General features: G+C 53.3%; 2 pseudogenes; one reads left to right on the top strand and one right to left on the bottom strand.

Moving 5' to 3' along the window:
* The window catches only part of LOC125282079 (dual oxidase 1-like), a 34,818-nt pseudogene extending 27,190 nt beyond the window's left edge, over positions 1-7,628 (top strand).
* On the bottom strand, positions 545-24,097 carry LOC125282080 (SH2 domain-containing adapter protein F-like; annotated as a pseudogene).

Here is a 24,097-nt window from a genome sequence, read left to right as displayed (position 1 = left end):
CGAGCCCGAAGCCCCGGCCGACGGGAGATCCGGGCCCAGACCTGCGGGCTGCACGTCTCCAGGGGGCGGACTCACGGTCGGGGTATGGGGGAGGCGCGGCAGGCCCCGCTTCCCCTGGGAAGAAAACGCGGTCGGCGCGCCAGCTTTCCCGCGGGTGCGGGTGCGCGGCTTCCGCGTGGCAGGGCCGCCCGCCCCCCTCGCCTGGCGCGCTGCCTCTTCGTCTCTCGGCGGCTCCCCTCCTCCCAGACGCACGGCTGTTGGCAGGAAATTGGACGCGCTCGGGGGAGCGGCCCTCGTCGGCGCGGCGGGGAGGGGGCGCCGCGCGGCCGGTGGGCTCCGGGTGCCCCCAGCCCGGCGGGAGCGGCGGGGGATGTTTTGACATCTCGTCAAGGGAAGCAACTCGATGCTTCGAAAGTGCTTTTCACAGCCGGCTTGGGTCGCTCCAGAGCTGATTTATGAACAGAATCTGCGCTCGCTTCGCCGCTCCCTCCCCCGGCAGCCCGGGGGGGGGGGGGGCGGCGCTGGAGGCGCGGACGCGGCTGGGCCTGGCAGGACTGGGTTTATTTCTTGCATCTGGCCGGGAGCCGGGACAGCCCGGGGACTGCGCAAGTTCCCTCCGGCCCGAGCCCTTCCCCTCGTCTCCCCACCCCCGAGGCCATCTCCGTCCGGGGCGGGGGGGGGGGGGGGGTCTGCCTTCCCCAATCCCTGCACCAGACTCTGAACGGAGCCCGCCGGTGGTTTAGGGGTGGAGGCGGAGAGATGGCCAGGGCGCCCCGCATTGACCCAGGGGGAAGGAGGCGGTGGGGAAGGGGGTCCCCGCCTGTGCCCTGGGGGCGGAAGAGGCGGGGAGCTGCGGATCTTAAACTCCTCCGGAGACCAGCGGCTCTGAAGCCCCCTTCCTCCAGGGGCTATCCTCTCTCCCCAGGGATTCCTCTGTCCTCCGCTCCAGACAACCTTTTACTCTGAGGCCCCAGAAGGCATTCCCGTTTAGAATAAATTAAGGAATCTGCAGGTCCCACTCGATCTCTGGGAGAGGGGAAGAAAGACTTGACAGAACATGTCCCTGGGAAGGTCCAGCGCCCTCAGCCAGGGGATGGGCGCAGGCCTGGGTCCAGCTTTGTCACAGTGCCCGGGCCTCACATCTACAGAGTCCGAATGGCCACAGGGTAGAGCAGGGACATGTGCTTGGCCCCCTTAATGGGCAGCTTGCGGCTGGCATAGTGGTGCACGATTTCAGGGACGCTGCTGAAGGGTGGGCTGTTCTGGCCCAGCACGTACTTGTGTTCCTTGGTCCAGGACAGCTTCATGTGCATGAAGCCCTGACTGCTCCTGGGAAGAGGAGAGGAGACCCTGGTGAGTAGGGGCCCTCTCCAGTCCCCCTGCCCTCCCCCACGCCCGCAGCAAATGTGGCTGTTCTGAGCCAGCTGTGTGGGGAGGTGACTAGGGAAGGTGGAGGTCAGTCCAGAAAACAGAGAGGAGGCAGAGGGGATTTTGTGAGTAGGTAACTGTAGGCGTTGGCTTTGTGGTGAGGGCCCTGGGTGTGCCAAGAATGTGTGTGTAGTGAGTGTACAGGGCGTGTGCAGGTGGAAACTGGAGCGACCACCCTCCCTGCCCCAGACCCTGGGACCCGAGCACCGGTGCCCTCCAACCTGTGTGGCCAAAGCTGGTCTACCCTCTCCATCTCTGAGCTGTGGGGGACGACACCGGTGGGGGTTCCTAGTGACGCATGTGGAGACACAAACATCCTTGGCAGGACCGTGTGTGGACAGATGTGACAACCGAGCGAATCTTGGTTGAGGCTCTCTCTTGCGCAAACCAGGGGAGGGGGTGAGCTAGCTGCTCTGGAAGCCCACCCCAAATCCGGGGAGGCTCAACCGCCTTGTCCTGGGGATATCCCTTTACCCTCCTGCTAACTGGGCCTTGGGCCAAGCCCCCAGCTCCTCTGTCCCTGCAGCCTGGGATGCCATCACCGGTGAGGCTGTAACTCCATTCCCTCCCTCAGAGAGAAAGGCTCCACTGCCTCTCCCAGCTCCCTGACACGATCCAGGAAATCCACATCAGTGCCTGGCCCTGCCCGCAAGACAAGGACCCTGCTGCTCAGAGCTCTGGCCGGCTCCCAGCTGTCCGGGCACCCTGTCTTAGAGAGAAAGCATGGGGGTGGGGCCCGAGCAAGAACAGTGTCTGCCCAAGCTACCAGGCCTGGTCCACAGCAAGGAGGAAGCAGTGTTTGGGGGAGCCCTGAAGCCTGAATACTTGTCTCTCGGGGCCAGAGCCTACCTGGGGACAAGTGCAGGGCTCAGAAACTTGTATGGGAGGTAGGACCGGTGAGGGGGGCCCTCATATGAGGTGAGGCTGACAAACCTCATTTCCCTCCCCTGCCTGCGTACAAAGAGGCCTCTGACGGGACCCATTTCACTGGGCCCACAAGTGAAGATGGAGAGTGGATGACTGAAGAGAGGAAAGGGATGACAGGAAAAAAACAGTCCTTTATCACCCACCCTTCCAATTCCTTCTCCCTGCCCCAGGATACTGTGCCCTAAAGCCTGCTGGGGGCCCCAGGCTGGGTGTATGTGTGTATGGGCGGGGGTGGGGGGGTGGGGGGGCATCCTTCTTCTCTAGGCCCGAGATAATGGCTGAGGCTGACAGTGACCACGCAGGCCCTGGGGAAGGGAGCTAAGGGCCTGAGGAAAATGTGCAGTCCCTGGGGGTGGTAGAGAGGGGAGGCAGTGAGTAGTCCCCCTCCCCTGTCTGCCCTATGCCATGGCCCAGGCCCAAAGCTGTGGGCAGCAGCTTGGGCCTTGCTTTCCCTCTCCCTCTCAGTTTGGAGAAAACCCCCTAACCACAATCCACTTGGGATAATCACCTCTCCCCAAAACTACATTATATCTTCTCCTTGAGGGACAGATCTGGCCAAAAAGGGCAATAAAGTGGCAACAAGCCTCCATCTGGATAACTGACCTCCTGGGATAAAGTCCCAAGCAGAGTCATTGCCCAACCCTCAGGAGTCTGGGTGGGACTAGCTGGGCGGTAGGGCCAGAGCTGACATGGCTTCTGGAGGAAGCTGTTTAATCACCAGTGAAAGCCCTTCCGTTACAGAGAGCAGAGAAACCTTAATTGTATTTCAGAGAAGCCATTTATATGCAAGCGAGGCTCTGGTGGACAGCTGCTGGTGGGGCTGGATCAGCCTGGGCCGAAGCAGCACCCAGGCCTGCCTCCCCTTTTACTCCCCAGGATAAGGCTGAGCCCCGCCCTGCTCCTTTCACAGAGCCAGACCCTTGCCGTCTCAGCCTTGGACTGTTCCAGACTTGAGGACTGGTGGAGCGATGCAATGGAATAGTGCGGTTCTTGTAGTCCGACTGAACTGAACTGGGTCCAAATCCTGCTTTTGGCACTTTGTTACCTGGTGGCCTTGAGCAAGTCACATACCTCTTTGTATTTCTTTCTGTCTATAAGAAAGAGATTCATCTTCCAGGTCGGCAGTTGGTTTGGAGACGGTGTATACACGGCTCAGCACACAGTAGGTGCTCTGTGACTCTTAACTGTTAAAGCAACACACATTCCTAGGGTTATATCAGGTTTTTGACAGATGAACTTTTCCTAAATGCTCCTTTGATTTTATGACAGTTGCAGAGTATGAGAGCTGCAAGAAACCTAAGAGGTACCCATCAATGCATTTTGCAAAGGGAGAAACCACGGCCCAGAGAGGTTCCATGATTTGCCTGGGGTCACAAAGCTAGTTTTATGAAGCCCAAGAATAAAATTCAGGTTGTTTGACTCTAGACTGGCATTTTCCCATTATCTTTTAGTTGAAGTTCAATAATTATCCTCAAATGTATCTGTTTAATAGTCCCACATTGCTGTATATTGCATTTGTTTGAAGTGGGGGTATACCTGTATTCTAATGCCCCTGAGAAATGTGGTAGGAGGTGGTACAGATGTCCCAGGAGTGACGGGGGCGATGCGAATGAACCCACCATCTGACAGGCTGCCATGTGGGGGGCAGGCTCTATCGGGCAGGACTCCTGGATACCGAGGGGAGGGCTGGCCATTCTGGTAGGAGGCCAGTGCTGCTCTGTGTCTATCTACTCCCTGGGAGGAAGGCTGATGGGAAGGGAGTGCCCTGCCTCCCCCATCTTCCTGGATCCTTTAAAACTCAGTTATCAGCCACTAGCGCCCGGTCCTCCTGCCCACTTCTTCAGAGTGAACGATAGCTTTGTGTCCACTGCTCCACCCTCCTCCCAGGATCCAGCCTCCGCCTCCCCCTGCAGAGCCCCTCAGGCAAAGTTCCTATCTCCTTGCCGGTGCTTCAAGAACATCTGGACTGCCATTAGTAAAGATGAAGGTGATAATTTATTTAGCACTTAGCACCATGTTAAGTGCCTCCCATACATTATTTCATTGGATCCTTCCCTATAAGGTAGATATTATTATTCCCCTACTTTATAAGTAAGAAAACTGAGGCCCAGAGAGGTTCAGGGGGCCCCAGGGCACACAGCTGGTAAGTGACATAAACTTTGGAGCTGGACACTGTAGCTTGACTGTTTCCTCTAACGGACTCTGAGCTCCTTGAGGTCAGGGGAGGAGCCTCAGACTGCTCCAGGTCCCTAGGGCCCAGAGTCAGCAAAAGTTCCTGGGGATGGACTTCTCCCCAGCTTGGCTGGGCATAGGGGGAAGGTTGGAGTCTTCTCCTGTCCTGCTGGTTGTCTTCCCATGGATCCTCCTTGGTGCCATCCTCACAAGCCCATCCTGCCTACCGCAGGCCCACCCCGACTCACTTGAGGGACAGGGAGAAATCGTTCTTGCTGGTCTTGCTGTCGCACACCAGGTAGCTGGCCTCTTTGCACGTCCGGAGCACGTTCTCGGCATCTGTTCCACTGATGGCCCCGTGGTACCAGCTGAGGACAAGAGAGAGGAAGGGGGCATCTCTGCTGGGTCCCTCGCCGTCCTGGCCCACCCATTCTGGGTGTCCCCTGCAGGCAAGCCAGTGGCAGGAGGGGAAGGGAGGGGAGAGAGTCCCCAGCTGGACACAGACACTCACACCTGGTTTTCCAGAGGCGATGTTGGGTCTGTCCACTCCCCAAGGGGGCTGCTGGGCTCGACGTTTAGGGGCTTGGCTGACTTGGGGTTCCCTGCAGAGAGTCGGGGTGGTAGCCGCCCCTTCTCCTCCCGGCCAGGTGACAGGCAGCTCTTCTCAGATCCTTCAAACTGGGCTGTGGGGAATATACCAGTCATAGACTCTGAGGACCCTAGAGATAGAGCCCTATAGAATAACCAGGGCTCCACCATTTTCTGCCAAAAGGGGTCAAAGGAATGTTCTGGAAGGGTGGGACATGCTCCTGGGCTTGACTGGCTATGGGGGTGGGGCGCAGCCCTCCTAGGCCACACCGCGCCTACCAGTCCCTACGCTGTGGGAGGAGAGGGGAGAGAAGCAACATGAGAAACCACTTAAACTTCTCCCTCTGGAGCAGCTGCCTGCCTTCCCCTGTTCCATTCCCCCTCCGGGTGGCTTCAGCGCCGATAATATCGTTTCTTTCGCCTCCTCAGAGTTCATGACCGTTCTCCATATCACCCTGCCAAGCCATTCTGTCGAAGTGACTTATGCATTTGAGAACAATTATCCGATTCCCCTTGGTGCCATCCTGACAGGCTCATCCTGCCCCAAGCCGCCGCCGGCCCGCCCCTCCCCCGCCCCCAGGGCTGCTGCCCACAGGCTCCCCGCCCCCACCGGAGACACCCAGCTGAGGCGGCTCTGCCCTCCCAGACCAGGGCAGGCCCACCACTGAGCCAGCACGAGGGAGGAAGCCAGTGGGTCACATGAGCACAGGCACCCACGGACAGGCGATGGAGACCCTCCTTCATCCTGCATTTACAAAGTAGCCCTCACACTCAGGCACAAATGTACAAACAGGCGCTCACAAGCACTTGGCTGCCCGTTCTGTACCAAACTGACAGAGATGAAGTGTTCGGTGCTTCCTTTCTCCTCATTTGGGCTTTTTCTCTCCTTGTAGCACTTTCAGGACCTTCCTGTCTCTCAGTCACCAGATGCAAGGACCAGACCCGTCCCTTGCCCGAAGGGGTCAGACACTTCCTATGCTAGCATCACCCCCACCTCAAGAGTTACTTGCATTGCCAAAGGATTGGGTCAGGCAAAATACTCACAAAGAAGTGAATGTAAAATAGTGGATTTCTGTGGCATGGTGGGCAAGATATTTAGAAAGAGACTCCTTTAGAAGACACCTTCCCCACACCTTTGGGAGGAAGGAGGAATGTGTATTTTGTCCCTTCTTTCTTCCTCCAGGTTCTCCAAACCCTACCCCACTTCAGCTCTGCCAACCCAAGCCCACAGGGCCTGAGGTGTGAGAGGACATGTCACCCTGGCCAGAAGCTCCCACAGGACCCACCGCTGCCGTCCTCCAGGCTGGGCTCAGGGAGGGGTGAGGCTGGACCGGAGATGTCCCTGTCCCCGTCAGGCAGGGAGCAGCTTCTGTCCAGCTGTCCCACCGGCAGAGGCCAAGGTAGGTCTTTGATGACCTTAATGTCAACTGGAGCCAGTAGCAGGAGGGAGAAGAGACACAGACAGGGACAGAGAGAGAGACAGAGAGAGGCAGAGGTTGAGACACCAAAACCCAGAGCCAGGACACAGAATAGCCTAGAAAGGAGGAGGGTCAGAGCAGAGGCAGGGACAGGTTCTGAGGGGGGAGCAGGACTCTCGGAGGGTTGGATGGAGCCACAGTGACCACACCAGGCTGCGTAGTCGAAGGGGGGAGGCACAGGTAGCAAATAGCCGGAGGCAGAGTCTTGCCCTGCCAGCCGTGTGGGTCCCCTTCACTTGAACCCTCATAAGCCTCCAGGGCCCAAAAGGACCAGGAAAGGAGGAAACGAGGGACAACGAGCTGCCCTCGCCTCCCAGCACCACACCCAGGTTCCCACAGCCTCCTGGCACCCTCAGACTTGCCGCCCTTCCTCCTTTTCCCCACGGCCTGGGAAGCCATGGGCAGTGAGACGGACAGCCCAGCTCCAGGCTGTCATGAATACTCCGATGTGGGGGCAGATGTTTTATTGAAATTTACCCCCCACGCCCTCAATCCCGAGCCCTGACAATTAAGAGAGGGATGCCACTGGCGGCTGCAGGGCTGCTAACGAGGTTTCCTAATGACGAGCATAGATTTCCCCATTAAGCAATCCAAACAGTATTGATTCTCCAAGGAGACTTCTGGAGATAAACGGTCCCACTCAATGGTGCATGCTTTACCGGAAACAAATCAGAAGCCTGTGGTTTCCTAGTCTGGCTGCCAGGGAGGGGAGGACAGGGCAGAGAGCTGAGTCTGGCTCCAGGATGAGCCCCGTGCCCAAGGAGGGGTGGGGGGCCCTGGGAGTGGGGGTGAAGTCGAATGGTATTTACATCCTTTATGTTCTCACCGAATCAAGAACCCAGGAGCTAAAGCACTCTCCAGGCTCTCCAGGCTGCAGCAGCACCCACTCAGACCACCAACACACACCTTCCCAGGTGGGACTCCAGGCCTGGGATAGGCGCTGGGGTGCTTGGTACAGGAGAAACCTAACCCTCATTCAACAAAGGGCATTTCTCACAGCCTCCCTCTCCCCACCAGTTCCTGCTCCTCCGAATTCCCCCCCCCGGGGCACAGGCGTCCCTGGTCTGGCACAGTCTGCTACTGGGAGACACAGCTCTGTGATTCAGGGCTGGGTTCTCGAAAGGTTATACACACAGCCGTTTTCCTTGTCTGGGGTGTTCAATGCCTTCTTTTGTTAAATGTAAGTATTTAACATATGTCACAAGTTTTATCATTTTGTTTGGAATTTCTTTATTTTAAAATAGGCCCTGTCTCCCAAAAGACGGAAGTGGCCTAAGCCTCTTGGCCTCTGAGAGGTGGTGATGCAGGGAGACCCTTCATCCTCCTGTGCCCGTTCCCTGACCCTGCACACAGTGCCGCGCCCACACTGCCCAATTCACCAATCTCTGTGATGCCCTCAACCGTGCTTCCCTGGAGCCCAGCTGCTGGGCCTCCCCCAACCCCCGGGGTCCACTCCTTCCCTTCCCCTGGGCCTGGAGAGCTGTTTAGAGGCCCCAGCAGGCCCACCCTCCCCAGCCAGGGGCTTACCTGTAAAGGCTTTGGAAATCTGTTCCTTCTTCCACTCCCAGGGCTGGTCATACTCCTCAGGGGGCCTCTCGCCATCCTCTGGCAGCCGGGACTCCCGGGGCTAGGGGGCCCCCTCACCCTCTGGGGTGGTCCCCTCCTCCTCTGGCTCATAGGGCGTGTCATATAGAGGCAGGGGCTGAGCTGCCGTCTCCTTGGAGCTCCGGATCTCTGCCAGGGCAAGGTGGCGGGGAGGTATGAGAGCATCCCTGGCTGCCCTCCTCAGCTCCTCTGGCAGCGCCCTCAGCAACACACCAAGCCTCCTTCAGAAGAGATGCCACTGGCTTTGGGGACCCAATGGCCGGACATCTGGGGTCCCTTGCCCTTAAAACACCTCTGGGGTTCCAAAAGCATGGGATCCAATGGAGGCCGGGGCAGAGAAGCACCAGAGTGAAAGACAGAAAGAGATCCTTAGGTGGCCAGCAAGGGCTTAGGAAATGAGGCTTACACGTTTTGGAAACGGAGGCAGGGTCCTCTCCTAATCCACCTCCTTTTGGCTACACAGCTCCAGTTCTTCCTTTGCATCCCAAGCAGTATCACTTGACAATCCGAAAATCCTTCTTCGTTGCCCAGATACTCCTGATCACTCCCTCCTTGAAACTGTCCCCTCTGACAAGTCATTTTCGTGGTTGTCCTCTCCCATCACCCTTGGACTCTTCCCCTGGCCCCTCTCGGTCTCTGTTCCCCAGAACCAGGTCTTAATTCGCCCACATCCTTGCCCAGTCTCATGGCACCCTATACATTTCCGGTTACCATCAAGATCTTTCACTTTAATGTTTCAAACTTGCCACTTTCCCCAGAAGTTCTTCTAGTCAGTTCTGTGATTCCCTTTTTGGGATCGTTGATCCCAGTGAAAATCGAATAAAAGCTATGGGGCTACTCCCCAGAAAAATGTGCAAATTTCCATATACAGTTCCAGGGCATTCATGGGCCTCCAAGGGGTACACACCCCTCTGATCTAAATAGGGCAGTCTCCCTCCCACTTTCTCCTTCTCCGTCCACTACACTGCTCTCGTCGGTCCTGGCCCCCGTTCAGCGTCTAAATTCCACCTGTTCACCACCAGTACCCGATGACTCTTACCCTCGTCTCTCCACGTCTAGATTACTACTAGGGTGAACCTCCACTCTCCCAGCTCACGTTTCCACGAGCTCCGTGGAAGAACACTCCTGACCGCTCTCTGGCCCCCACCCCTCTCCCAAGGAGGGAGAGCAGCTTATCTGATCACCCGTAGATGCTCGCTCTCTTTCTCAGCTCTGCCTTCTGGCTCTTTCTTCTCCTGGCCCCCGTGAGAGGGCTTACAGCTGTGCCTCATGGCCCAAGCCCGAGTGGGCAAGTTTAACTCTGTGAAGTATTAAGCAGCCCATTGTGGGAGACATAGCTAAGTCATGTTCTCCAATCTATTTTATCAGTAATAAAACTGACATTCTTGTCTTCATCAGTCTGTTACCTTGATTTGACTTCTCAATGATCTCCAAGCTCAGGAGGGGAAGAAAGCCATGTTAATTATTGCTCCCTTAAAGCCTCAGCAATTTCCACAACTGCTAACTCATCTTTCTGATGCCCAGTTCTTCTGGTCTGTTCTGTACACCGCAGCCTCAATAATCCCCTTAAAATGCCATATTTATCCTGTTTCTGTCTTGTTTGAGAATTCATATTAGTTTCCCTCCTCTTCTGGAGCAAGTCCAAATGCCTCGTTCCAGCCTTTGAGGCCCTTCACTGCCCCTGTGGCCCCTCTCATCTTGGCTCCTCAGTATGCCCAACACTAAAACTACCCCTGAGCAAACCTTCCTTTCATCCTGCCTTGGACTGACTCACCCCTGTCCTCCTCTCGGATCACCCCCATTCACTCTTTCCCTGGATCCTCTCTTGACCTCTGCTCTGCTCCCCAAGACCAGGTCTTATTCGTTGCTGTCTGCCCCCGCTCCTTGACAGGCTTGCCCTTCTCAAGCCATGTGGTTCCAATTGCCATAAAGATGTTTCACTCTGACATCACATCATCTCAAGTTCACCACCTTCCCTAAAGTTAGTGATTCTCTTTTTGGGTTCCATGACTCCCGGTCCAACCACTGTCCTGCCCTTCCTGACTGTCCTCACTCTATCTGCCTGATCTTTGGTGGCCTTCTCTACCACCTCACATCTCAGGCACCACAGGCCATCGCTCCTTCTCCAAGACGACTCTCTTGAAGGCAGTGGCCAAGGACCCAAGGGGGTCCACGGTGGACCCATGGTCTCCAAGGACCCAGTAAAGGGATCATGGAACCACTCTTAGTCTTGTGGGTCCCAGAGCCTGTTGTGCAAATACCCAGGCTTCAGAGAGCAATCCCCTAGCCTGACTCCATCACGCACCAGCCATCATCTTTTGGGCCTCATAGGGCTCCATGTAGCCATCATTTTCAGGGACCTTCTCTGGGGCTCCAGAAGCTCCTGCTGGGCCTTCGCCAGTCTCCTGAACATCAAATGGGTCCGCGTAGTCTTCGAGGATTGCCAACTGTGGGAAGACAGTGAGGAGAGCAGGCTTCAGACATCTGAGAGACAGCTCTGCTTCTCCCCAGGTGCTTTGTCCATGGGAGTGAGTCCTGGAGAGAATGTCTTAGACCCAGAGCCCGAGGTATCCAAGGGCAGGCTCTGAGCTTGGATGGGGACAAGCTCTGGGTCTTCCTCTGCAGAGTCCCCTACTAGGCTGCCAGCAGAGTGGCAGATCTACCTTTTCTGTCACTTTTGTGCCTCTGGGCCATCCCGTAGGTTAAATGGCCAGGATGAAGCTCCGAGCATTAAGGCCTGCCTCAGTCCGGGTCTAGGCAGAGCAATAGAGGTGTTTAACACCAGATGGTTCAACAGAAGGAATTAATTCAGAGAGCCAGTTACAAAGGTGTTGGAGGAATTCAAAGAACAAGTAGGGAATAGCAGGCAGCTCAGAGATTAACTCGGTCCATGCCCACAAGTTCAATCCCAGATGCTGAACAAAGAAAAATTTGCGGACCAGCGAGAAAAGAAAAGCCAACTACTCACTTTATGGCACAGTTCTGCTGGTTTATCCTGAGAACATTCATCAGCATGTCATATGTGTATTATTATATTCATTTTAAGGAAACGGAGGCTCAGGGCAGGTAGGGAACAACGTGCCCAAGACCGTTCCACGGAAGTGGAGGAACCCAATTGGAACTTGTGTCCTTTGTGCAATATTATGCTGCCAACCTGCCCCCAGTGGGGATCTTGGCCGTTCTGGGAGAGAGACCACCTTAGGACAGCCCTGAAGAAAGCCAGGGTTTGGGCTCTGCTGAAATCCCCTGGTTCCTGGAGGACAAGAACAGGAAAGGCGTAGCCTTGACCCTCCACATCCCACACTGCCCCTTTCTCCCTCACAAGTGGTTCATGACCAACCCTCCGTCCCTGCTCCAGTCAAGGCAGAGCGAACTCTAAGCCACACGCCCTGAGGAAGAGCTCAAGGTGCTCAGGGCGGGGTGCAGCTGAGGACAATAGAGCTTTTCTCCAAGCTGGGCACAGGCTTCTCGAAGGGGGGAGGCTGAGGTGGAGACAGAGCCCAGCCCACCCAGGGCTGCCAGCACCTCGGGGGAAGCACCGCACACTGAGTTGACAGGCATTGACAGGAGGTGGCTCCAGGGCCTGCGGCATGAGGAGGGGTCACTCCTGCCTCTTCTCCATCCTTGGTGGAGGCTTTGGGTCTGGGCCAGATCAGGATTGTGGGAGCCAATTGAGCAGGGAGGCTATGGGGACTGATTGCCTGCCCACCACAGAGACTCCTCCTGCATGTTTTTTTTTTTTTTTAAATTTTATTTATTTATTCGATAGAGATAGAGACAGCCAGCGAGAGAGGGAACACAAGCAGGGGGAGTGGGAGAGGAAGAAGCAGGCTCATAGCGGAGGAGCCTGACGTGGGGCTCGATCCCATAACGCCGGGATCACGCCCTGAGCCGAAGGCAGACGCTTAACCGCTATGCCACCCAGGAGCCCCTCCTGCATGTTTTTTGAGCCCCCCGCCGCCTGTGCTGGGCCTGGGAGGGGTCACAGGGATGGGGGGCACTGAGTCCCGGGAAGCTGCTCAGTGAGAAGTGCCTGGCCCAAGCCCCAGTCCCCCCAACTCTACAGAGCCCCCCCTCCCCCAGCCCTTCCCTGACCAAGCCAGTGCCCTTCCCACTGGAGTCCTGGGCTGGACTTGAGCTGTGACCCCTCCCAGGCCCAGCACGGGCCTCCCTGGGGCTAGCCCACGGTGCCTGTAGGCAACCAGGCAGCAGCTCTGTGGGCAGCTCAATGGCTCCTCTGTTCCATCCCTGACTCCACACCCTGCTCCAGGAAACCCTAGCCCCCCGCCCTAGGCGGGTCACCCAGAGGAGCCACCCACGGGGCCGGGAGTCCGGAGCAGAAGCAGAAACACCTGCTCGAAGGTTGGCAAGAAGGGCACCCACCCTGGGCACATAGGATCCCTGTCAGAGGCCAGGGCTGCCTTCCCAGTGGTTTCCAGGTCACGTGAGGAGGTGAAACTGCTCTGTGGGGGAAAGCTGCTTCTGCAGGCTTCTGACACCTTTGCTCTACCCTGACTTATTTTGTTGATGGGACCTTTACCTGACCGCTGTACTCACTGTGGTATACCACATCCGTCACAGGGCCTGGCACAGGGTAGGCGCTCAGTGCACATTTACTCGATGCTCCAAAGGTCTCCCTCTCCTCAGACTCTATCTTCTGGAGTGACACAGACTCTCAGATCCCCATTCGCCCCCACTCTGACCACTCTGACAGACCAGGAGCTGCTGTGGGAGCAGGCTGTCAGGAGAACCAACATTTGAATGGGGAGCAAAGCCTCTGGTTCAAGAGCAAAAAGGAAGAACTGGCAGGAAAGGCCCCTAAAACCAGAGCTAATATTTAGGCAAACCCTCTGGTAGACAGAATGCTACTGAAAGGCTGAAATACTTCCAGACTAGTAGGCAAGTAGCTGCTGCTCAGAGGTCCCCTTGTCCCCACACCTCCTGCCAACCAGATCCCCTCCCTCCTGCCGTCTAGCAGGCTCCAGACCAGGCTCTTGTGCCTGTTCCAATTGGGCAGTGCCCCTCCCAGAGCCGCTGTCCTGCTTGGCTCTCCTTCCTGCCTCAGCCTCTCCTGAGATAGCTGGCAGGCCCACCATCTGGCGTGACCTTCCGCTCTGCAGCTGGACCCTGCTAGGAGTTCCTGACCCCACCCATGGGGCTTGCCAGTCCAAGGGGAGCTAGGAGGGGGCACATGCCACAGGATTTGGGCTCTGCAAGGTCCCCAAAGTCTACCCCTCCCCCTTTCCTCCATGTCTTCAGTTGACATCTGGAAGCCTCTGGTTTTTCTCCTGTAGAATATCTCATAGGATTGGGAAGAGGACAGTGAGTGTAAAAGTCCTTAGTTTGGAGGCTAGAATGGAGTCAGTGCTCGATAGATGTTAGCCCTGCTGCTGATCTCTTCTATTCAGACACTAAAGCCCAGAGTTTAGGTGCTCGACAGGGTACACAGACGGCATCAGTAGAGACAAGACTGCGACCCAGGTCTCCTGACTCTCAGTGCCTTGCTGCAGATTTTCCAGACAACTTGGGAAATGTAGCATCTTCTCTCCTCTACTCGTAGATTTAAAATACACTTCAGCATGTTAAAGGCTCTGAGCAATCGTGTAGCAAAGAGAGCTGTCTAATTTTGTTTAACTCGGCATTTCTCCAAAGTATTTAACCGTGAAATCCTTTCTCTGCTGAAAGTCTGTCAGTTTTGGAAATGGTATACTATTTACCTTCCCCAAGATCAAGCTTTTTGCACCCTCTGTTCCCACTTCCTGCAACGCCCTTCCCAATTTTATCTGCCATGGAAACTCCTTCACATGAAACAAATTTGTTATCATCTTTTTCTAAGTACGAAGAAATGTCATGCTTGTAAGACATTTGAACATCACAGACACACAATGGACGTCAACAACCCTTTTAAGGTGTGTCTGGGGCCACCTCAGGCCTGGGTGGCTAGTGCTGGCCTTCAGGTTCAGGAAATGGTGAACTCAGCACGGGATGCACTCTTCATTCCTTCTCTGAGTCTCCTTCCCGTGCTCGGTGAACACTTCCCATCTCCTGTCTGCAGGGCTCCCCGAAGGTGCCACGGTCCCATGGCATGGTGTCGGCAGCCAGTCTGCCATCAGGCTACCTGGCTGTGAACCTCAGCTCTCCTACTGGCTAGCTGTGAAACCATGTGATCCAACACTCCTGTGCTTCAGTCTCCCTATATCACCTGGGGATAATAACAGAATCTTCCTCATAGGGTTGTCAGAAGCTACTGGGCTAAAACATATCGGCTGCTTCAAAATGGTACCAGGCACACGGTAGGTATTAGGTAATTGTCTGCCATTATATCATTAAAGATGAAAAGACCAAATTTCTGGGTCCTCCAGGAGCTCACAGTGACAGCCACAAAGCAAACTCCAAAAGAGTGAGGTACCTTGAGGTGCTGTGAAGCCCCGGGGCTGCGCCCCAGACTCTGGAGGAAACGCAGGCTCACTGCATGCAGGGACTGGGCTCCCCCTCTGCTCTCGCATGACTAGCGTCCCGCTGGTTCTGCGGGGAGGGCAAGCTGGAGGGGGCAACAGCTACCCTTCCAAGCCCCAGGCCCCAGCCAGCTGCTCCCACCCATGTTCCCCAGCGCCCTAGCCGTTCCCAGCTTCCAACAGGTGGAGTTCCAGGGCTGACTGAGGTGTCACTGAGTCACTGACCAAGCCAACAAGCTGCAAATGCCTTCCCGAAAGAGTGCCACAGCATGAGGAGGCAGCAGTGGGAGGAGTGGACGGGCCTGCCATAAAATCCCCTGGTAGCGCAGGCCTCAGCAGTAGCCCCCCAACCCCAGCAAAGCACCAATGGCAGCAAAGATGGCCAGCCCAGGCCCCAAAGGGTTAAGAGATCTAACCAGTCCGCAAAGGTCCGGGACCCTTCTCTTTTCCTCCCTCTGCCTCCCTCGGAGGACATGTGCAAAATAAACAGATCAGAACTCCAGACTCAGTGGAAGTTATAAGAAGAAAAAGCAAGAACAACAAACTCAAAAAAGGCAAGGACCAGGTCTTCTAGGTGGTGGGTCCCTTTGAGCACCCAGGCCAGTGTCACTTAATGCTATAGAAATCCTGGCACGATCCTGCAGCAGCAGCCCCTACTCGCCCTCCTGACCCTGAGGCAGAGATGTCTTGTTTGACTTCAGACACCCTCAACGTTTCCTTCCCTTTCCTCTTTCTACCTGTCTTTCACTTGTTTCCAAATTTGGGCCTGGAGGATCCAAGTCCACGTGGACGCCATGTATGAGGTGTATCTATTTTTTAAAATTCTTGATATTTTGGGCCCTGTGAACCCCTGTGAGAATCTGGGAGCTCTGAGTCTTTTCCCAGAAAAATGCTCATGCACCCAAATATTTGCACACAATTTCTGGAGCTTCATGAACCCCAGAAGCCTCTCCATGAGCTAAGAACAAGAGCCCTAGTTTCAGTGCATCCAGGGTGCCTGTCTTATTGTTCACATCATCTCTTTCTCTGCCTCTCTGTCACACACACACACACACACACACACATGCGCGCACACACATCTTGGCAGGATAGAGGCAAAGGACACACTGTGCAGATGGTCACAGGCAGCTCAAAGCTTCATCCAATTAGGGCCCCTTCCCCGTCCCTCTTTCCTAATTAGATCAGGTGTTTCCTGTTGAAGATCTGAGAAAAGGGAGCAAAGAAAGGAAGGCTCCGTTCTCTCACCCCTCTGCCCAAAGTGTGGCCTGGAGGCCAGACAGGGCCCAGCACCGTGAAGGAGTTCTTCCTATGGCCAGATGGCGAGGCCCTGCCTGCCTGGTTCAGGGTGTGGCTCCTGCTGCTCCCACACCTGCCCTGCCAGTCCTGCCCAGATGGCCACCCTTGCCCCCTTGCCAAATGCAGCAGTGGGTCTCAGGGAGGGCCAGTAGCCAGAGCCCTGCATGGGGAGGTCCTCTCAGGGCCCTGTCTAAATCCCCATTCTTTCCTGCCCGCCACATTCACTTTCCACAGGGCTCATTTCTCCTCAATCTTCTCATCACAGAAGTATTTCCACCCATTTCATCAAACCTCACGACCCAGGCCCTCTCACAGGGTTCTGACCCACCCACCAGCTACTGGGCTCCAGAAGAAGAAGAAGGAAAGTGGGCCAGCCTAAGGCACATCCTGGTCTACAGTCCCTATCTCACCTCAGGAAGTGACCCCACAGCAAAAAGCCAAGAAGACCCGCATGGCTGAGAGGAGAGGAACAGAGAATCAGGACAAAACACTGCACAGAAGAGAAACTCCAGCTCAGTGGGCCAGCTCACCACTCAGGCACAGCAACTTGGGTTTAGGATAAGGGGCTAAGGTACCTAGCCTGGACTCTTCCTAAGGGAAGACTCTGGGATCCCCCAAACTCTGCTCCTAAACGAGAGGAGCTGCTCTCAATGGTGGGAGGCTCCAGGTCAGGGCCCGCAGAGACCATGTCCCTGCCCCTGAGCCAGTCTGATGGCGTCCTGGATGCTTCTCATCACACCCACTGAAGAAACCACAGATTGTGTAGCTCCTGGGAGATCCTGCTGGATTTCATTCCTGTCCCTGCAGCTGACAAAGGAGTCAGACACCTCTTGACCCCTAAGGTCTGAACAGCCCACAGATCACAGAGCTGACCCAGGCTGAGGCGTGGATGCCCTCGGTGAGAAGAGGCTGTGGATCACCCACGGCCGTGTGGGTGCAGCCCCTTCCTTGGGAGTCTCTGTGGGGAAATGTACAAAAGGGAGCTGTGGTTAAGGGAGTCTCTGACCTTCCGGTCACCCTAGCAATGGACAGTCACCATTCAACGGACGTAGTTCACTCACCCCTTTCTGTGCTAAGCATGTCAGGCACTTGGGAAATACAGACATGAGGAGGACAATGGTCCTTGTCCTAGAGGAGCCCATGGCTTGGGGGGCAGCCTGTTAGGCCATTCCAAGACTGCAGAGAGGAAGGCCAGGGATAGCTCAGGCCCATGTGCCAATGGGCAGTGGTCAGGGAGAGGACACTAACTGGTCAATAGTAAGCACAAGGCCTAATAATGCTCCCTCTGCCTCACTGTCGCCACCACCATCACATCACCCAACAGTGCTGAGTGGGTGGCCGGCGCCAGAGCGCCCACGTGGCCAGTGAAGGGGGGCCCAGCTTGGATGCTATCCCACCCCCTCCCTTGATAAAGCAACTTCGTGCAGGTCACAGTCTGACTAGTTTTACGCAGCAGCCCCACTGGGATGGTAGTAGAGACTTATAAACTGGAGACACGGAGAGTTTACACATCTCAAGTGCTTAAGGCATCCTAGCTTTTTCCTGCTGCCCATGGGATGGGTGCCTGTCAAGTCATGCCTCTGGGGTTCCCTTGGGGTCACCCACCCCAACATCGAGGCCTCAGAAAACACATCCCCTCACTTCCCTGAGACGTGAAGCACAGAAGCAGTCTTTTAGGCACTCTGTAGGGCCAAAAGTGTTTCAGAATTTAAATAGTTCAGACGTTGGAAGTGTAAAACTGTACATCTACCAAAAGTGACATATCTATCACCCCTGGCAGGGTCTGAGGCCATAGCCCCTAAGCTGACAGTTTAAAATTTCTTCACCTCCACCTTGAACACAAGTTTGCCCCAACACTACAAAAACTTTGGTTCTCAGACCATATCAGATTTCAAATTGCAGGCACAGGATTATGGAGCTCTTCGAAGTCCCACCCACCCAAATCCTATCACCTCACGGCCCACTGCCTGCCCTTCCTCTGACTTCGGAAGGACTAATGGCGCTCAGTCTATAACAGAAAGTATAGCACCTGATAATACTCTGTCTTGCGTTGTTCTCATTGTTTTTCGTGCCTTCATTTCATTTTTTTATAATAATATTTTTTATTATGTTAGTCACCATACAGTACATCCCTGGTTTTTGATGCAAAGTTCGATGATTCATTAGTTGCGCATAACACCCAGTGCACCATGCAATACGTGCCCTTCTTACTACCCATCACCAGTCTATCCCATTCCCCCACCCCCCTCCCCTCTGTAGCCCTCAGTTTGTTTCTCAGAGTCCATAGTCTCTTATGCTTCATTCCCCCTTCTGATTACCCCCCTTTCTTTATCCCTTTCTTCTCCTACCGATCTTCCTAGTTCTTATGTTCCATAGATGAGTGATACCATGTGACAATTGTCTTTCTCTGCTTGACTTATTTCACTTAGCATTATCTCCTCCAGTGCCGTCCATGTTGCAGCAAATGTTGAGAAATCGTTCTTTCTGATAGCTGAGTAATATTCCATTGTATATATGGACCACCTCTTCTTAATGCAGTCATCTGTTGAAGGACATCTCGGCTCCTTCCACGATTTAGCTATCATGGACAATGCTGCTATGAACATTGGGGTCCATATGGCCCTTCTCCTCACTACGTCTGTATCTTTGGGGTAGATAACCAGTAGTGCAATGGCTGGATCATAGGGTAGCTCAATTTTTATGCCTTCATTTCAATTGTAAATTACTGTGAAAGCAGAAATCCTGTTTTGTGCAGCATGCTGCATTTGTTAGGACTCTCTTGGTTTTAGGAAAATGGATTCATTTCAACTTTTTGAAAATGGAAGTAGAGTTGATATACACTTTATGTTAGTTTCAGGTGTATAACATAGTGATTGGACGAGTCTATACATTATGCTATGCTCACAAGTGTAGCTACCATCTGTCACCATACGATGCTATCACAATACCATTGACTATATTCCCTATGCTGTACTTTTAATCCCTGTGACTTGTTCATCCCATAACTGGAAGCCTATACTCTCCTTCACTCGTTTTGCCCATCCCCCAACCCCCTCCCCTCTGGCAGCCACTGGTTTCTATTTATGGTTCTGTTTCTGCACTTTTGCTTGTTTGTTTTACTTGTTAGATTCCACATATAGGTGAAATTGTATTTGGCTTTTAAAAACTGAAGTTTTGGTCTCATAACTGAATAAGTGTAGGAATAGCCTCTGATTCAGGTCCAGCTGGATCCAGGGGCTCTATTATTCCATCAGGATTCCATCTTACTGTCCTTTCTGTGTCTGTAGGCACTACTTCTTTGTATCATTCTTGACCAGGCTTTCTCTATGTGGTCGCCCCTAGACACTGGAGGTTTACAACACCTAGCTGAGCCATCCCCAGGGAGAGACAGCTTCTGTGTCCTGATGCTTTCACAAAAAACTCCCATTGATCACTCCCATTGGCCAGCTTGGTCCTAAAGCAATCTCCATAGCCAAGAGTGATGGTGTTCTCCTTGACCAAACATGGATCCCTGTTTCCCCATGGAACAAGGGCTTTCAGGCATTGTTGGTAGAACGCAAAGTGGTACAGTCTCCAGGAAGGGGCAATTACATATGCATTTTCCCTTTTACCCAGAAATCCCACCTCTGGGAAGCTGAACCATCGATGCAGTGGCAAACAAATGAATATGTGTGCCCAAGGCTGTTCATCGCAGAGTTACTCACAATAACAAAAGATTAAAAATAATCAACTGTCCATGAACAGAGACTGATTTAATAAACTAAGGCACATCCATAATTGGAGCTGCTGAAAGAAACGAAGAATAATATGATGGTTAATTTGATGTGTCAACCTGATTAGGTTATGGGGCGCCCTGATATTTTGGTCAAACATTGCTCTGGCTGTGTCTGTGGAGGGTGTCTCTGAATGAGATTAACATTTAAATTGGCAGACAGTGAAGCAGATTGCCCTCTCCCATGTGGGTGGGCCACATGCAATCAACTGAAGGCCAGAATAGAACAAAGAGGCCTTCCCTTTCCTGACTTAGAGAGAATCCCTCCGGCCTCATGGCCTTTAAACTGGAACATTGTTCCCCCCCCACCTTCAAACTGGAATGTTTGACATCAAGAGAGTGTAAGTAAATATTGGGGCTTTGTGTTTGCTGAGCGCCCTAATGTTGGTCACACAGATACTTTCAACACTACTTCCTGAAACAAATGAATGTGTTAATCAATTAACCCGGGTGTGAACGTTGATACTGGTGGGGCTAATTCAGCCTGGAAAGCAAGAAGATACTCATAGTGGTATCCATCTCTACAACAGATTGAAAGCGTGGCTGGTGATAGGCAGGGGAGGGGACAAGAGCCAAAATGGTGGTCCAACACAGTCTTGTGAGAGGGTGAAAATCTGAAAGGCAGAAAAATACACAGGCCTAGAAACATTTAGTCTGAGCCTGGGAGAGAATCAGTGGATCTGAAGCAGGGACTTGTCACAACCCTTGTTCATTTTTTGAGCACAGCAAGCTCAGAAGCCACCTTGTGCAAGTTTTAACACAATATCTTCTGATAAATTAGGCCATTTTGTGCTCTTCCTACTGTTAAGCTTGCTTACATCCAACTGCTTAAATTCCTTCATAGACTTTCAAATCATGAGGCCGCAGGGATTACGTGAATGTTCTGCGGTATTCCATCATCCCGTGTAACAAAACGTTTCCTGATAAATCACTAAAAATATCTGCTGCTTCATTAAAAGCAGATTTCTATTTGGTGATGCATGCACGAGAGGATGGAGTGCTGGCTTCTGATGGGCATTCCATCCTGCTGCCCACGGGAAAGTGCTAACAGGTGCAGCCAATGCACTACTGGCACACCAGCAGCCTTAAATCCAGAAATCCAGCCCCCTTGGTCCCTGAAGGGGGTGGGAGGGGCTTTAGCTGATTATGCCACGAAGGAAAACAGGTCAGACTTCCTTCTGGTATCCTTTGAGTCCATTTGCATTTTGTGATTACCCACCAGGTAAATATCACCTACTTATAGTGGACTTAAAATAGTTAAATGGGAACCTAGCTGACAAGACTAGACCCAGCCTCCACGGCCAGCAACTCCTTTGCAGTAAAGCCTTGAGGGAGAAGCCTCAGAGTCAAAACCCTGATTAAGGAGGAAAGAGGCTCACGTTAACTCTCACCAGATGATTCTCAACCTCAACAAAGGTTCCATTCTTTGTCCCTTAGATGGGACAATCTGGAAGCACATCCCCAGTGGGACTGTGCCCCAGTTTCTCAGTGGTAGCCTCTTCATTAACACAGACACTGTATTGGCTGCCCCTCTACCTTCCTTTCCTTCTCCACTTCTCAACTTCCTGAAATGAGCTACTTATACTTAAGTGTTTTTCTCAGGGTCTGCTTCTCAGAGAACCAAATCAAAACAATCCTAGAGGTCTACAAGCCGTCTCTGGGCCCAGCAGCACATGAGAGGGATTCCAGAGGCTGCTGGAAGCCGTGTTAGTACAGCAATGCGGTTAGATGAACTGGAACCACAGAGACAGAAACAGCAGGCTAATGGTAATATGGGGGCTGGATTCTGTTGAACCACTTACAGAGAGACTGAGATTCCATATGACTGCAGGTGTGCAAGCGAGCCCGCCTGAGATCAGCTGAGCTTGCCTTCTATCAGCAGAACTGTAGACTTCCGAGCAATAACAAAGGGTGGTTATTTGGACGATAAGATTTGGGGTCATTTGTTATGCAGCAATAGTAACGCTACATGATGCTCGATTTTTTAAATTGAGCTATAACTGACAAAAGTGCATGTTTTTAAGGCATATAATGTGATAATCTGATATACAAGGAAAAAATTGCTCCTATGTGTTACCAAACAAGGAAGAAAAGTATGGAGGTGAGCACCATCGCTTCCAGTGAGGTGGAGGGTGGGCAGTGGAGGCCAGAGCTGACCTGCAGTTTTTAGGTGGAGGTGACATGATGTTTCCATGTCACTGTGGTGAGAGAGAATTGGAGGAAGGTCTGGCAGCAGAAGCAGCTACGAAAGTATCAGAGACTCTAGAATGAAACACACCAGCCTGGGAGTACTATCTACCCCCCAGGCCGTAACTTCTTGATTCTCAAAAATCCTCCATGATGCATAAAATGGGAGAAGATATTTGCAAAACATATATCTGAAGAAGACTTGCATCTAGAATATATAAACAATTCTTCTAACTCAATATTAAGAAAACCCAAGTTGGTTTTTTTTTAAGGGCAAAAGACCTGAACAGCCACTTTCCCAAAAAAGGTTTTAAAATGGCAACTATATGCATGAAAAGATGTGTAACATCATTAGTCATTAAGAAAATGAAAATGAGGGGCGCCTGGGTGGCTCAGTCATTAAGCATCTGCCTTCAGCTCAGGGTGTGGTCCCGGAGTCCTGGGATCGAGTCCCACATCAGGCTCCTCCGCTGCAGGCCTGCTTCTCCCTCTCACACTCCCCTTGCTTGTGTTCAATCTCTTACTATTGCTCTTTGTCAAATAAATTAAAAAAAACTTCAAAAAAAAAGGATATGACCCATTATCCTGGCAAGAGAGAACCCATCCCTGATCCACCAGATGCCAGCCAGGGAACAGTGGCTACCATGGATCGGACGCAGAGCCTGGGGCCTGGAGGGAACTGCTGCTTCAGAAGAACCGCATAAGGAGATGCACGAAGGCTGGAAATCCTGGCTCCTAGGTCAGCATAGATACTCATGGAACCAGGCTCAGGTGTGTCCTTTAAGGTACCCCTCCCATCTTTTCCCATCACACATAGCAAGCAGGAAAGGGAATCCAGAGATGATTGACAAGAATCCCAGAAAGATTCCAAACTTGGTAAACGGCCAACGGGGAGACTGAGGCTGGAAAGTCCTGAATGCCCTGAGTCCATCTGCAAATTATCTTCCTCTGGCTTTGTCCCCTTCACACGCAGGATTTGATCTCCTTCCGTGTTTTTCCCCACTAGGTGCTGATGCAGTTCCAGAGATTGAACTACAATATGACAAGTTCCAAATACGGGGGCAATACAAAACCAAACACAAAACCAAAAAAGCATCTCAACGGAAGGAGCAGGACACAGTCTTCCTGGCCTTAGAGTGGAGAAAGGCAACCCCAGTCCTGGGGCAGGAAGGCGCTCTGGGGCGTACAAGTCTTAAAGACTCCCACTTTCAGTGGTTGTTGCTATTCCTGGGAAAGTCCCTGCAACCTCTAAATCTCAGGAGTTCTGAGGGGCTGTCTCTGCTGTTTGCCCAAATTCATTGACTGAAATGGACGCGTGCTCTGAGTAAGGGGGATTTGGGGGTGCCCTCCAGTGGCTAGGGAGAAGGGCTGGCACTTCTCCTTCCTCCCACATACAGTAGCTGATGACTCTGGAAGATTTCCTAGGTCAGGAACGAATATGAGAGTCTGTGCAAGTTTTCCATTACTGTAGGAAGTAAAAGACCCAAACCACACACCGGGCTCTAAAACAAAACAAGGGCTTTAATCTCCTAACATGCAAATCTATCACGGTACTATTTAAAACAACTAAATGGTGCCCCTACATAAGGAAATAGATGGGGGGAAGGGGTGTGGAGTAAATGGGCGCAAGGATGCAGCTGCTGAGGAATCCCTGCAGGGCCACTGGACACTTGCTCAGCCCTGAGGTTGACTGCGGCCAGTTCTTCTTCTTGAGTGCTGCTGACCAGCTAGGACCGGGGCTCCAGCTGGCAGGACAGGGTGTAGCTAAGGACAGAGGGACACCTGTGAGTTGCCCAGGAGCTTCCATTCAAGAGTCCCTGCCAGTGTTTGCCCACAGCTGGAGTCTGGCGCCCCGGCAACAAGGCCTGAGGCTGCCCAGGGAAGGAGGATCCCAGGAGTGGCCAGCAGAAAGAGTCCACCCCGAACCTCACCGACCCAGCTCCTGATGGGCCTCACCTCTCAGCCTCGCTGAGCGGCTCCATAGCCTGGAACCAGGCCCAAAAAGGATCCTCGGGCTCTAGGGTGTAATTCTCGGCAGCCACCTGGAGCAGCATGATGTCTGTCATGACTTGATATTCCTGAGCAGAGAGAGAAGCACAGGATGTATAGGGAGCCTGGGAGGGGGGGCGGGGAGCTGCAGGGTCTGGTGAGGGTAGAGCATCGGGACCGGGCACCCATCCCAGGTCCTG

The sequence above is a fragment of the Ursus arctos genome, unplaced genomic scaffold (genome assembly GCF_023065955.2).
Source record: "Ursus arctos isolate Adak ecotype North America unplaced genomic scaffold, UrsArc2.0 scaffold_16, whole genome shotgun sequence".
NCBI classification, from domain to species: domain Eukaryota; kingdom Metazoa; phylum Chordata; class Mammalia; order Carnivora; family Ursidae; genus Ursus; species Ursus arctos.
The sequence above is the reverse complement of the archived record's forward strand: the minus strand, read 5'-3'. Positions and strand labels throughout refer to the sequence as shown.